Below are 13,389 nucleotides of genomic sequence, written 5' to 3'. Positions count from 1 at the left end.
CTTATGTGCCTTTAGCTCAAAAACAAAGCTTATATCACAAACAGAATACTCCCTGCTCCCACAGGGGATTCAGCTTTAGGATGGGATTATGTTTTGCTGCTGCACAGGAAAAAGTCACAGGTAACAATCAATCATGTCTGCTGTTTTTTAGAGCATGCACTTACTTTTAGAGTGGCTGTCTGTGAGATTAGTCCTCCTCTCCCTCTCAGCCACCACCCTGATGACTTCACTGAGCCCTTTAAATGAATAACAAACTGAAATCTGTCCTTGCCTGCAGACAAGTGGGCAACAGGGAGAAAACACTTCACAGTAAAGAGCCCTCAATGCTTTCCTGTGTCCTTCTCTCATGCTCTTAGCACAGAGCCTGCAAAACACTTCAAGTGCAATTTTCCTTTCTACTCCTCTCAGCATCAGTCTCCTCCTTCCCCCAAACCTGGGCTTGGATAGCCTAACACACTCAGATGAGTCTCTGCTCACCTGCCCACCCAAGAGGCACAGCCCTGAAAGTACTGTGAAGAATTCAGTCCTCACCTTTGAGACACAACTCTCTAGCTGGCTCTCCTCAGCCAGGTCCTAGCAGGCACAGCTCATTTAAGCACTTCACAAAGCAAGTCACAAAGAGAGCACAATCCCCATATATATATATATATTGGTGGTTTTTTTTGGTTTTTGGTTTTGGAGCAGACCCCAAAGACCTAATCTGCACAGTCCCATTCCAGACCTGGGTAATCCTTCCATTTCATACGAAATTCTTAAATAGGAAGAAAAACAATTCTACCACCCAAAGCAAGACAGAAATATTTAAGACCTCCTTTATTTGCAATTTTTTTACTTTCTCCAAAGTCTGGGAAGGATTCTTTAAAAAGTATTACTCAGCTTAGCACTGCAATAGAAAAGGCCATTAAGACATGGGGCAACCATGTCCCAGTGTGCCCAGACAAGGAAGCCTTTGAGCAAGCAGCATTTGGTTAGCTCATACTTCTTCCCTGGCTGGAGCTGTCTGTCCAGAATTTTAATATCTTCTCAGGAAAAAAAAAAACCCACAAAAACAAACAAACAAACAAACAAAACCCCCTCACCTTTTATGGCTGTGAGTAAAATAAAAAAAAATAAAAAATAGTCAGTCAAATGTGAAACCATGCACTGGGGCACACAGGATTAGTTTAACTCCAAGGGATGCTCATTTTAGAGGTGGATGATAAGTGTTATCATTTCAGCATCAGTACCTGCCACACTGCTGATAAAAAAGCAGAAGGCAGCAGATGGAACTGTCACACAGGGAATTTGGTTAATTGTCTGTAAGCAAGCAGTACAGAGAGGTAGGTCTGGGATGGTGAGCAGAGCCTGGAGGAGAGTGGACCTCACATTCACCCTGTTCTGGGCCTCACCCTGGAGAGTGAACATCAATCTACTGCACATCTCCTTCATATTTTCTCTGGACTGGGAAAAATGACACAAGCAAAATAGCAAGATTTTAACCTGCAGAGATGTGATACTGGGGGCTGAGGAACCCAGTCTACAGAACACACATGGGTTAATGAGCCTTGCCAGCAGACTGGCAGCACTTCCCAAAACCCAGTTCTGCAGGAAGAATAGGAAATGTGCCCAAATAATGAGGAGAACTGCAGACCAAAACTGGGAGAGGTGACAGTCTCAGAAAAGTTCACTCTGATCTAAATTAGGGGGCTATTATTTGTTGGTAGGTTCAAATTTGTTTTTGGAAGTCTGAAGTGGATGGCTCCAGAGAAGGACAGAATTAAGAGGAGTCTGCAGCCCAGGCTTCAGAAAGAACAACATGTGTTAAGGCTTGTTTTACATAAAGTCCACAGAAGTCGCATGTATTGGATCAAGCAGGTCTTTGTCATGCTTAGCCAAGTGGGGTATCTACAAGCAGGATCCCCCACAAGCCCCCTCCTGGTCTCTGGAACATCACCCACCAGGAGCTCCAAAGGCTGCTAGCAGGTTGGCCTGCAGATCCAGATGTCCCTGGGTGCACATTGGTCAGTTTTGTCTCCTTTGCATTGGAGAAAGCTTCTGAATCAAACTTTGTTAAGAAATACTGAATCATTACCTTTGGGTAAGTTCTACAGACTTCTATTTAAGCCCTGATCTTTTTCCTCTTCCCTGATAAAGACTTCTTCCTCCTCCCCAGGACTGGCTCATTACTGGAAGACTGAGGATAGATAAAAGAGATGGAGAATTCATGTCCTTTCCATGACTCCCACTTCACACCCTAGGAAAAGACCAAGAAATTTCTCTTACTAAAGTGCCCAGACCAGGTGCTAGGAGTCTACCACTGCCCACCTCAAATACCATTTAACCCTCCAATAAACAGAGACTTTAATTATAATCAGTCTTTCAGCCACTCTTCATAAAGACCAAACCTCTGTCTAGCTTGGAGCACAACAGGACTGAGCCACCTTCAATCCCCAATTAAGCCTGTACAGTGGGATGTACCCCAAGGCATGCACTAAAAACCAAGGGGAAGGCTACATCAGGCAGTGAGCAAGCACCCCAGTGTGGTTCCTACTGAGTGCTCCTTTAGGTGTTCCCCTCAGACACCAAGACAGCTCAAGGATCTCTGCCCACAAGAAGCAGGGAGCCATGAGCTCAGGCCCTCTGGGTCCAGGGAGGAGAGAATAAGAGCTGTAAGTTTTGTTATGGATCATTTTGCTTTCTAATGGAATGAGTTGGAGGCAATCCCTCCTGCTCCAAGGAAAGACTGGAAGGGAACACAGCTCTGTGTGTCTTCTGCAAGCTATGGAGGGATAATCAGCACATCAGCTCTGCTGCTCACCTCGCAGTGATTGCTCTCCTCGTGCTTCCCACTGAGCTTGGCCAGGTGGAGTTCTTGTACCACCCTGCACTGTGGTGTGTCAGGGCACAGCTGCTGAGAGCCACATCACTGTCCCCTTCCATGTTGTGAACTTCCAGCCATTGTGGTGGGTCCTTGCATCCCCTAAAAGAAGGGATCAAAGACACAGCTAGTTAAATTACTACAGCTGCTCAGCCTGAGGGCTTATCCACCCTTCAGGTGGGACACAGCAGGCCTGGCAGGGGAAAAGCCACGGCACAGAATAGGTGTGCACACAAATCTCTAAAGCACTGCTATTAGAGGGGTGGATCCTCCCAGCTAAACATATAAACCTCATGGCAAGAGGGTATTAAAGGATAAATGGAAGACTATGGACACAACAGGGATTTACCAGTGGCAGAAGCCAGCACTGCTGTTGAGCAAACTCCCATCTGAATAAAAAACACTTTTATTCCCTCTCAGCTGGGAAGCCCCAGAAGTTGCTGTCCCATCAGTTTCTTCATAGACACTTCCCAGCTTGCCTTTTCAGGCATTTCCCTGGGTCACAGAGCCCTCTCTTCCCCATGAACAAGCAACTTCTTCTCCTATCTTCAGCATGAGACAGGCCCATGGGCACAGTCCCCTCAGTCTCCCTGAGCTTTTCTCCTCAAAGAGAACCACATCTGATCCATCCTGACCTAAGGAGCTCCCACTCTACTGGCAAGACAAATGCCCAGGTGCCAGCATTTGCTTCCCTGTGCAGAGACAGCACCAGTACCAGGCCCTCCTCACCAGTATTGTGTAACTCCCCACTGACAGCCTGGATCTGTCCTTGCTTGAGGCAACCTGGAGGAACTCAGACAGATTCTCTGGCTGCCCACAAATCCACATGGAGCTCATAGCAGATGGAGCTGCTGCTTGTGAGGTTGTGCAGCTTGTCAAGACCTAGAAATAAAAGACAATTACTCTTTAAGGTAGGAAGCCTGTTCACCTTTGCAGTCTTAGACTCTCACCCATGACCATTTTGGTAAAATCAGCTATTTCCTGCCTCCTCCTTCTCCGCTTGAGGCTTTGTGACAATTTGCCAAGTTTGTGCTGTCTTATCTCAGTTTCTGGTAAGAGACAGAAATATCAGAAGAAACAAACAACCTTAACCACTACAAGTCTGGCTGTACTGCAACATTATTTTTCCCAGAACATTTAAAAACTCTTGCTCCAAAACTTTGCCCTATTTAATGCTGGATTCTCTGATTCACACACTGCATTTTCTGGCTGCACATAAGCACTGGGACAAATACTTTAATTTTACCAATTTTACAGTTTACTTTACTTCCCACAAATCCGAGCACTTAGATAAAACAAGCTTAGACAAGATCCACAAGGCGTTTGGGTTTCTAAACTTCACCAAGATCAGAGGGGCTTGACAGTAACACACAACACTTTATTTCAGTGGAGAAAATCACTTATCACTGAAAGGTGAAAAAGCTAATATTTTTCTCTGGTTGTTTAGGGAGATTGCTATCAGAGAACCTCGGACCTCACTGCTCCACAATCCCCACCTCAAGGCATCCATGCCTCTGCCTTCAGATTCCTTTTGGTCACTCAGCACCTCCTGTGTGGCAGAGCTGAGGTGCATGCTCACAGCACTAGCAATGAGAACACCAACAGGCATCAGCTGAGCTGCATTAACTGCACACATACATAACCCCAGCCTGCTGGATACACCAGCAGCCACTGCCCTCCCTGAGACATGCTACTGCATTCAGGAAGGAGCTGAAACACAGGAGTGCAGCAGAGAGAAAGGAGCCTCAACTAACATTTGTATCATTTCCATATTATTACATTGATCAAAAAGCAGGAAGAGGAGCAGAGCCCCACTCAGTGTCCCCCTGCTTCTGTCAGTGCTCATGTCACAGTGCACCTGCAGCAGCCTGCTGCCATCTCTGGCCAGGCAAATGGTGCACATGTCACTGGAGGCATTTCTATTCTGCAGTCTGGGATACAGGTAGAGGAAGCTCACTGTGTGAACAGAGCAGGAAAAACTGTCCATGAGCAAAGCAGGAGGAGGCGCTTCACCTTGGGAAGCTGCTATGTACAAGGGTACTGGGAGAGAAGCACAGAAAGCACAGCCCCTGCTGTGCCCTCACAGCTGTTGGCCTTCCCCACTGCCAGGGAGTTGGCACAAGGATTTGGTCCCCAAGAGCTGCAAGAGATGGAACTCAAACTCAGTTTCCAGAAGAGTAACTCAGGGCCAGCATCCCAAACCTTGAGGAGAGGTCCTCACACATTTCCAAGGAATGTGCAAAAGACTTCTCCTTTGTGAAAGTTTTGTGTAGCTTTTATAGTTTGTAAAGTGAAGTGTCTGTCAAGCAGAAATTCAAGTCTTATCTCCCTTCAATCTGTTCTCAAGGCAAGATGTTTGTGGTCAGCTGGGAATTCCAGCTCCCTGGTATCAGAGATAACTCACTGCAGGACAGATATCTTGGGTTATCTCACCAATTAGCAGATTGCTGCAAGGGGGGAAGATGCCCTGAGCTGTTGCACCAGCTGATGGAACAGATAAGCTCTTCTGTGGCAGAGGGGAAGTCCTGCTACACCTCTGCAAAATGAAAGACACAAACTGCAGTGCAGGTCTTGGGCTGAACTGAAAGTTGCCTGAAGGTCCACCAGTGGCCTTCACAGCTGGCAAGCAGCAGAGTCCTAGGCCAAACACTGCAAACCTTGTACAGATGTGATTTGGGATGTTGTGTGAGCCCAGCAATTGGCTCAGCTGTGCAGTGCCCAGGAGCTCCTCACATGTCTGCCCAGGAGCGTCCGTCAGGCTCAGCTCTGAGGAGCACTCACACATGGGACAGGTTTAGGCTCTAGGCCCAGTCCTGGAGCACAGCTCTCATGTGGGCTGCTGAGAGCCTCTACCTTTGTTCCCCTGCTGCAGATCAAGAATGACTTCACAGGCTTTGTTGCTGTCATGGTTCAGTTTTCTTTAGTAAATGCAGGGATACAAAGAAAGCCAGAGCTTTACAGTTCAGTCTGTGCTGGATATGGGATACCAGCTCCTTCACTAGCATCAAAGAGTTTTCCAGTCAACAGTCATCAAAAAATGTCTTATGAGGTGCCAGCAAGGGGGCTGCAGTACTTCCCTCAAGATAAATGCAATTTTTAAATGTGTTGAAAGTAGCAACACTGGAAGCAGCTTCTCCCTAATCTTCATCCTGTGCTTACTGTATTCTATATATTTTGGCAACATCTTAAGGAAACAATTTGATGAGTAGGTGTTAGTGGCTTTCCAAGTTGTAACAGAGGAGGTCCTTGGTGGGCACTGCTGGCCTCCAAGGAAGAGTGCTCCAGCCCTGAAGTACATCCGAGTTCATAACAAACTATAAATGAATAATTTATCTCAATTCCCTGCTCTTCCACAAATCTCCCTGGAGGACTATGGGCACGTTGTTGTCTGTCTTTTCTGTATAAACCAGGCCACAAAAGCCTGGCCCTGAAGAATGCTATGAGGATAATCATAACAAAAAATATAATGCATCAGTGAAAAGATGCAGTCACAAAAAGGCCACAGAAAAACACAAGGCCATGCTTTGTCAGTCTTAGATAAATGAGAGAAGTCAAGCAGGCTGGCTCCTCCCAGGAAATGCTGCACTCCTCATGCACAGTGTTACTGCTTAAAGCAGATAAAAAGGCAGAGAGGAAGAAAACAAAATACCAAATGTAAGAGCAGGGAAAGTAGCACTGTAGTGCCCAGCCCGTGCTGTTTAAAATGCTGTAAATGCATTACAAGTGAAGAGCTCCTTACACCAGGCTTGTGAGTTAAAGGTATTCCATTATCTAATGAACTTCTGCTTCATTTGGGAGAGCTCTAAACAATTGCTTTAAGTGAAACCACCCAGAAACCTCCTCAGACATGTTCACTAGATATGTATCTGCAGCTGGACAGGAGAGGGAGCTAAGAGGTACCAAATCCACCCTAAGAAGCAAAGGATGGGAAGGGCAGCCTCAGAGGCTGCAGTCTCACAGCATTGCCCTTAAAGGCAACTGGCAGTTCCCATGGGTGCAGGGGGCCACCACTGTTTTATCAGGCTATCAGATACATTTGGAAAAACAAATGAAATGTGGATAATGATTCTATGGCTAAAGACCTAAAAGGAGTTTTGTGTATCCAAAACTGGATAAAGCCATAGAATCATTTTGTGTATCCAAAACTGGATACACAAAACTCCTTTTAGGTCTTTAGCCACAGAATCATTTTGTGTATCCAAAACTGGAAAAAGAAAACCCCTTGCTTGTTTTTTCTCTCCAGCCCAAACTGGTAAATCTAACAGAAGCTTTATCTTTAGCTGTAAACTGTGTTTTGACCATGCATCGGAAATAACAGCTACTTAAGCAAGTCACCCTTTTGATATTTGTGGAGCCAAATCATTTTGTACTGCTGGATACAATGCAAGGAAGATAAAATAGGTATGATAACTGCTTCCATGTCCTGTCATTCTTGGTACTTTGGCAACCACATCTGCACATCAGAGCCAAGGTGGCTGAGCTCTGGCAGGGTCAGTCATCCTCTGCCCTGCACTGGGTGAGATGGGCTGCTGGTTTCTGTGAACAGCTCAGGGAAGAACATGGGTGTCCAAACAGGGTGACTCTTACTCCTTCCCCTCATGGGCCCTGCTGATTTCTTCCACCTCTCATCCTTTATTTCTTGCCAAGGGTGGGCCTGAACTAGCAAGTGGGGGGAGTGCCCAATTCTGAGGTATTTCAGCTGGTATTTCAGCTGAGGTCTCCTCACAGCTAGGAGAGCTTTTTCTTTGGGAGCAACAAAAGCACATCCACTGCCCAGGCACAGACAGAGCTGAGGCAGGATAAGGTGTTACTGGCTTTTGCCTTCTGAAGATCACAACATCTTGCCTGAGTTGTTTTGGGAATTAACAAAAAAAAAACCCAAATCACCTGCTCAGAATCTGTGAAATGCAGGTCTCCGTCACTTTCAAATCCCTCCAACTGTTACAATCTTTTCCCTGTCCAATTCTCAGATGGAAATATATCACTAGATTTCAGGAGTCCTAATTTTGTATCACAAGACAACAGCCTGCAGTAATGTGGCCCTTTGAGGACAGCCATACAGCCCATGACCTTTACAGAGAACAACTATTTTTGTTTGGTTGATTAGGATTTTTTAATTCACTGAACTACTAAATACATCTTAGCAGCCTGAGCAGTGAAGGTCTTGCAGATGCCTCTCAAATGATTGGAACAGCATTTCTTATCCTGCTAGAGGCTCTAAATTCCAGGGCACAAATGCACAACAGCCACAGTGTAATTTACCACACACCAGCTTAGCTGCACTGTGATTTGCCACACATTAGCTATGGTAAAAGTTGTGATGTACTAATGTGATGTACCACCTGCATGTACTAATCTCAGCTCTTCTGTGAGATGAAAATATATTACTTTTCATTTTAATGAAAGATGCTGAGGCTTGTTTGTACCACCCTAGAGCAGTACATGCTGGGAATTTGAATAAATCACAGCTCAGCTCGTTAGCGGTATGAGATACTCACCTGTGGCAAGAAAAACCAAGCAAATAATTTTCTTGTGTGATATGAAAATCAAGTTTGTTCTTTAGGTCTAATTGCACTGCAGCTGAGTACAGATTGTGCTGCTCTGCTCTTCACTACTGCACTCCCTGTGTGCTGCAGGAGCTGCCCAGACATCTGCACCAGTGAGAACATGGGCTGGCTTGAGACAATGAACCACCTTGAAAGTAGGGGATTGACTGAGCTCCATCCCTGTTTGACTGATCCCCCTATGTGAGAGCTTCAGACAGTCCTACAAATTCCCCCAAGGCATCTCCTGTTATGTCTAGTCTAATTGATATGCTTAAATGTGTTGGTTAACATCCTGAGTTGAGCACCCCAAATATTCCTCCAGGTCATTTTTGTGAAGAAATGCACATTGCACATATATAAGACTATTTGTCAGTAGAAACTTCTGTACTCACAGTCACAGATGGATTGCTGGATTATGGATTTCCATTAAGACAGTGGTTCAAGAAGCTTCCCAATCTAGCTGCAGACTCAGCTGCAAACACCCTTCCAATGGAGACTCCCTGTTACCAAAAGACAGTGAGCAAATAAACTGTTTGGGAGATTTGATTTCCCACATGTTTCTTAATTTATGTTATTATCCAAATAAACATGTTTTTCCTTTTTAACAAACACTCTGCCATGATTATCTGTCTGAAATGGGTATAAGCCCCCATGTCCTGTTGGGAAATGCTACAACAGTGACCCAAAGAAATGCCTGGATATGGTTTATAGCATTTTAAGGGCAAGGCATGAATTACACATTGCAGGTGGTTATGAGGTTTGAGTTTTGGCTGTGATTCTCTGTACTAACAGTAACTGGTCCCTTGCCATAGAGCCTGTCCACAACAGGACTCAGTCTTAAGGTGAGCTGGAGACCTGTTCAGCCACACTAGTAAGAATTACATGGATTTTTTACCTCACTAAAAATGTGTGCAAAGCAGAAGCTTTACCAAAACAAGTAAATTGATGAAGGAGTTTGAATTCCACTCAGCTCCCTCCAGTGCTGCTACAGCTCGCCTGTCACAGCTCTAGTGCTTGCCTTCTTGCTCCTCTGCCCAGATGTCAGTGACATTCCATGTCTGGCTTCAGATGCAGTGAGTTGATCATGTCATTTTCACTGCCCACCTCTATTTCCTTGGGATCTCCACCAACCAGGGTGTATCTCCCCACATACCTGTCTGTTGCAGTGAAGTGGAAAAATTATTTTAAAAGGCCTCTTAAAAATCAAACCTGCTCTCATGAAATCAGTGACTGGCCTTGTCAAGCTAGCACTTGGCAAGTTCCCATGTGAAAGCAATCCTGGTGGGAGCAGCTCATTAGCATAATAATCTATTCCTGGGTGAAAAACAACCAGCACCTGTATAAACTGTTTTTACACTGTTAGATAGAAAAATGAAAATTATCTCTCACAAACAACTGTCCCTGCACATAGACACCAAGAGTTTGAGTGACCAATCAATACAGGACAACAACTTGTTACTAACCAAGAAATTAATTGGCAAGAAAGCTACTGACCAACTGGAGTCCCACATGAGGTCTGTAAAACTGTACAAAAAGGAGTTATGGAATAAAAATGGGCTTTTTCCACCAAGAAGAAAATGGAGTCCACGTGGTTTATTCCCATACTTATCTAAGGGAGCCTCCATGTTATTCCACAAGACAGTGGCGGTATTTTCTGTCACTCAGTTGGCTGTCACATTGGTTAGGTATTGACTCCTGAGACAGCATTTCAAAGTGCAGGATTACCTATCTCCAGTTGAATTAAACCCCTGAAACACCTGTCATGGCATGTTAGGAAGAAATTCTTCCCTGGGAGTGTAGTGAAGTGCTGGAATGGGTTGCCCAGAGAAGCTGTGGCTGCCTCACCCCTGTAAGTGCTCAAGGCCAGGTTGGAAGGGGCTTGAAGCAACCAGGGCAGGGGTTTGTGTTAGAGGATGTTTAAGGTCCCTTCAAACTCAAACCATTCCATGTACACATTTCCTTTATTTTTGCTTTACTGCTTTGGCCAGCAAAAACACTCACTTAGGTTTCCCCCAACAGCCTTTGCAGAAAGGCATCCATGGAAAACCAGGAGAAAGAATGAATGTTCTACCATTTAGGTGAAACTCTCCACTTCTTTCTGCTGGCAGAGCTTGCAGGCTACCTGTCTCGCCTTCCACAGGTACTAACTTGAGGATTACCTAGATGCCTTAAAGATCTAGAAATAAAACAACACACTTTTGAGACAGTGTTAATATAGGAGGTAACAAAAGCTGGTCTTTAATTGGAGGCCTTCAGGGGCAAGTATGGAAATATGCCCACCTCACATAGGGTGAAACAGTTTTATAAGTTTAACAAATTAGCATAATTACAAGAATCACCAATTAGAAACACAGGTGATAATGCAATTCACCCCCTCGGTTCAAACTCTTCTGGAGCCCCTCTTCTTCCAGCTGTTTATAGGAAAGTGTCTTGGGAGCATAGCTCATCCTTGGTTCCCAGAAGAAGGAAAATTAGGAGTGAGGCCTTTGGAATGTGTTTTGTCTTTCTGTCTATTGGAGTAGGAAAAATGCTGGAGATAGCCAGGAACTATATAGCTATACAGCAACAGTCTACAGAGCTACAAATAAATGAAGAACACATAAAAGCAAAAATCATTTTGGCATCAGCCTTCTGCCCAGCTCCAAGTACAGTGCCTACCCTTTCCCTGCCTCCCCTGCCAGCCATCTGCTGCTCCTCCCTTTCTGCCTTCCCTGCAGACCTGTCTCAGACTCCCTCAGGTTTTTCTATTTTAGCTGATGAATCAGAGCTTGGTGGCAGCTCTTGAAGTAGCTGGTATTTGCTTATTTGTATCTCTTAAGTTCCAGGGGTTTACATAAGAATATAAGCACTGGGGTTATTATTTTCCTTTTTACGGATCTTTGTAGCCCCCATGTCTGTCAAGAACAGCTTGAAAACACAAGTCAAGTGTGTTCCAAAAAATCAAGAATCTACACAGGGCAGAAGAATAGCCTTAAAATGACAATGTGGAGGTTGTAGCTTCTACCTGCTCCTACCTGTACTTGCTTCCAGATGCTTGGGCTCATTGGCAATCCCTTTCACATGTGATGGAAGTGTGACATTGTGCATGGTGCCAGGGTGGAATCTCACAATCTCATAGCTGAGCTGCTCTTTGGGCACATGGATTTGTTTCACCAGCATTTCATACCCAGCTGGATAATCAGGAGGTAATTATTCACATCAGTCACTGGATCGAAGCTGACAGCCAGGGAGTGCTCCATGGAGTTCAGCACCTGTGTATTCTGGGGAGAAAGGACTAAAAGAGAAACAAAGAAAAACATTGCAATGAGGATCATGACTTGTCATATGGCCAAGCATGAAATTTTTGCAAACTTATTTTGATTAAGACAATGTAGAACTAGAGTTCCCAGCCTGTAGTCATCTTGGATTTATCCATTTCTTTCTGCTCGACAGCATATCATTAGATAGAAAGAAATAATGCAACCAGTAATAAATATAAATTTCCTGGATGACTCCTTGCATCTTCTAAACCCACACTGGCATGAGGAAAACTTTCTTATAAAGCTCTCCCTTACCAGTGCATCTAGGAAGAGGAAGACAAGCCTAACTCCTCTTTTTCTATAACTGCCAGAGTTAATTCAAAATGTCACCTGATCCCCAAAACTGGGGAGTGCAGCTTCTCCACAGCAGAGGCAGAAAGCTGAGCTTTTCTGACTGAGTACTGATGGAAACTTACATTTGGTGCCTGGAGGAGACCTGGGCAAATCTGCTGCACATAAGGCATCCAGGACACCACCAATACCTCAACTGTTTTGCCACAAGACAGACAGCTCCTTGGTGTCTTGAAGCAGACCTTGAAAGCAGCCCATATAGAATATCTGTTTACCATCAAGTTTACCTGATTTTAATTACAACCGAGCTCATCCTAAGCTGATCAAACAATCTATCAGCTGTATTTCATGAGCAAGTCTTGTGGCTTGACACAGGCATCCAAGAAAGTTGCTCACTTGCCTTCTCCTGCTGTAGCTGGGCAGAGGAGAGAAAAAGTTTTTAAAAAGGGTTTACGGGTTGAAAGAAGGACTAGAAGAAAACACTCCAAGGGGAAAACAGGCTCAACTTACAGGTATAGAGTGAGTTTTTTACTAACAAAATCAGAGGAGGATAATGAGAAGCAAAATAAGCCCTTAAAACACCTTTTCTTCCCCCAGCCCCTCCTTCCTTCCCACAGACAGCACAGGGAGACAGAGCACAGGGGTTTTGGTCAGTTTGTCACCCAAGGGTTTCTTCTGCTTCTCAGGAGAGAAGTTGTTTCCAGCTATGCTTTCCCATTCCAACCCACCCTCTTCTCCCCCAAGGGACACAGAAACCAGCTCCACCTTTCTTTTTCTCCTGTGCAGACTTCTGAAACAAATCAAATAAAAGAGATTGCTTCAAAGCTCTGAACGAATTTATGTCTAAATTGGGCAGATTCTCATCACAGTCCATTGCAGGAAACCCCCAAAGCTTTGTTTTGTGTGGTTTATTTCTAAACCCCCGGAGATGAGGTCCCCAAACACACAGACACATGCACAAAATCCCTTTGCTCAGCACCTAGTGATTAATAGCATTCTGGGCTGTAACATGATCTTGTGACTAATTAGGGCTTCATGGGAATCACAAATTGAGCTCAACATTTTCCTGGGCTTAGAGATCATTCCAGAGGAGAAAACCCTGGACACAAGCATTTCTGTCAAGCATAATGAAAGAGAACAACTTTTTTTTGGCTTCCTCATCGTATAATAAAGAGATTTTTTTCCCTGCTGTTAAAAAGAGTGGGTTTAACAGACTTTTTGTGGAGAATATAATGTCATACATATAACTGGCAATAACACCATGTTAGGGAAGAATGCCTAACAGTCAGATCTGCCAGGCACAGAATATTCTCCTAAGGGAAGGGATGAAAGAAACCCTGTTCATCTTTTCAATTATTGCAGAGGAAAGCACAGGACAATGAAAGCTGGAGAGAAT

Source organism: Camarhynchus parvulus, chromosome 8 (genome assembly GCF_901933205.1).
Source record: "Camarhynchus parvulus chromosome 8, STF_HiC, whole genome shotgun sequence".
In the NCBI taxonomy this organism is placed as follows: Eukaryota; Metazoa; Chordata; class Aves; order Passeriformes; family Thraupidae; genus Camarhynchus; species Camarhynchus parvulus.
Note: the sequence above shows the minus strand (reverse complement) of the source record.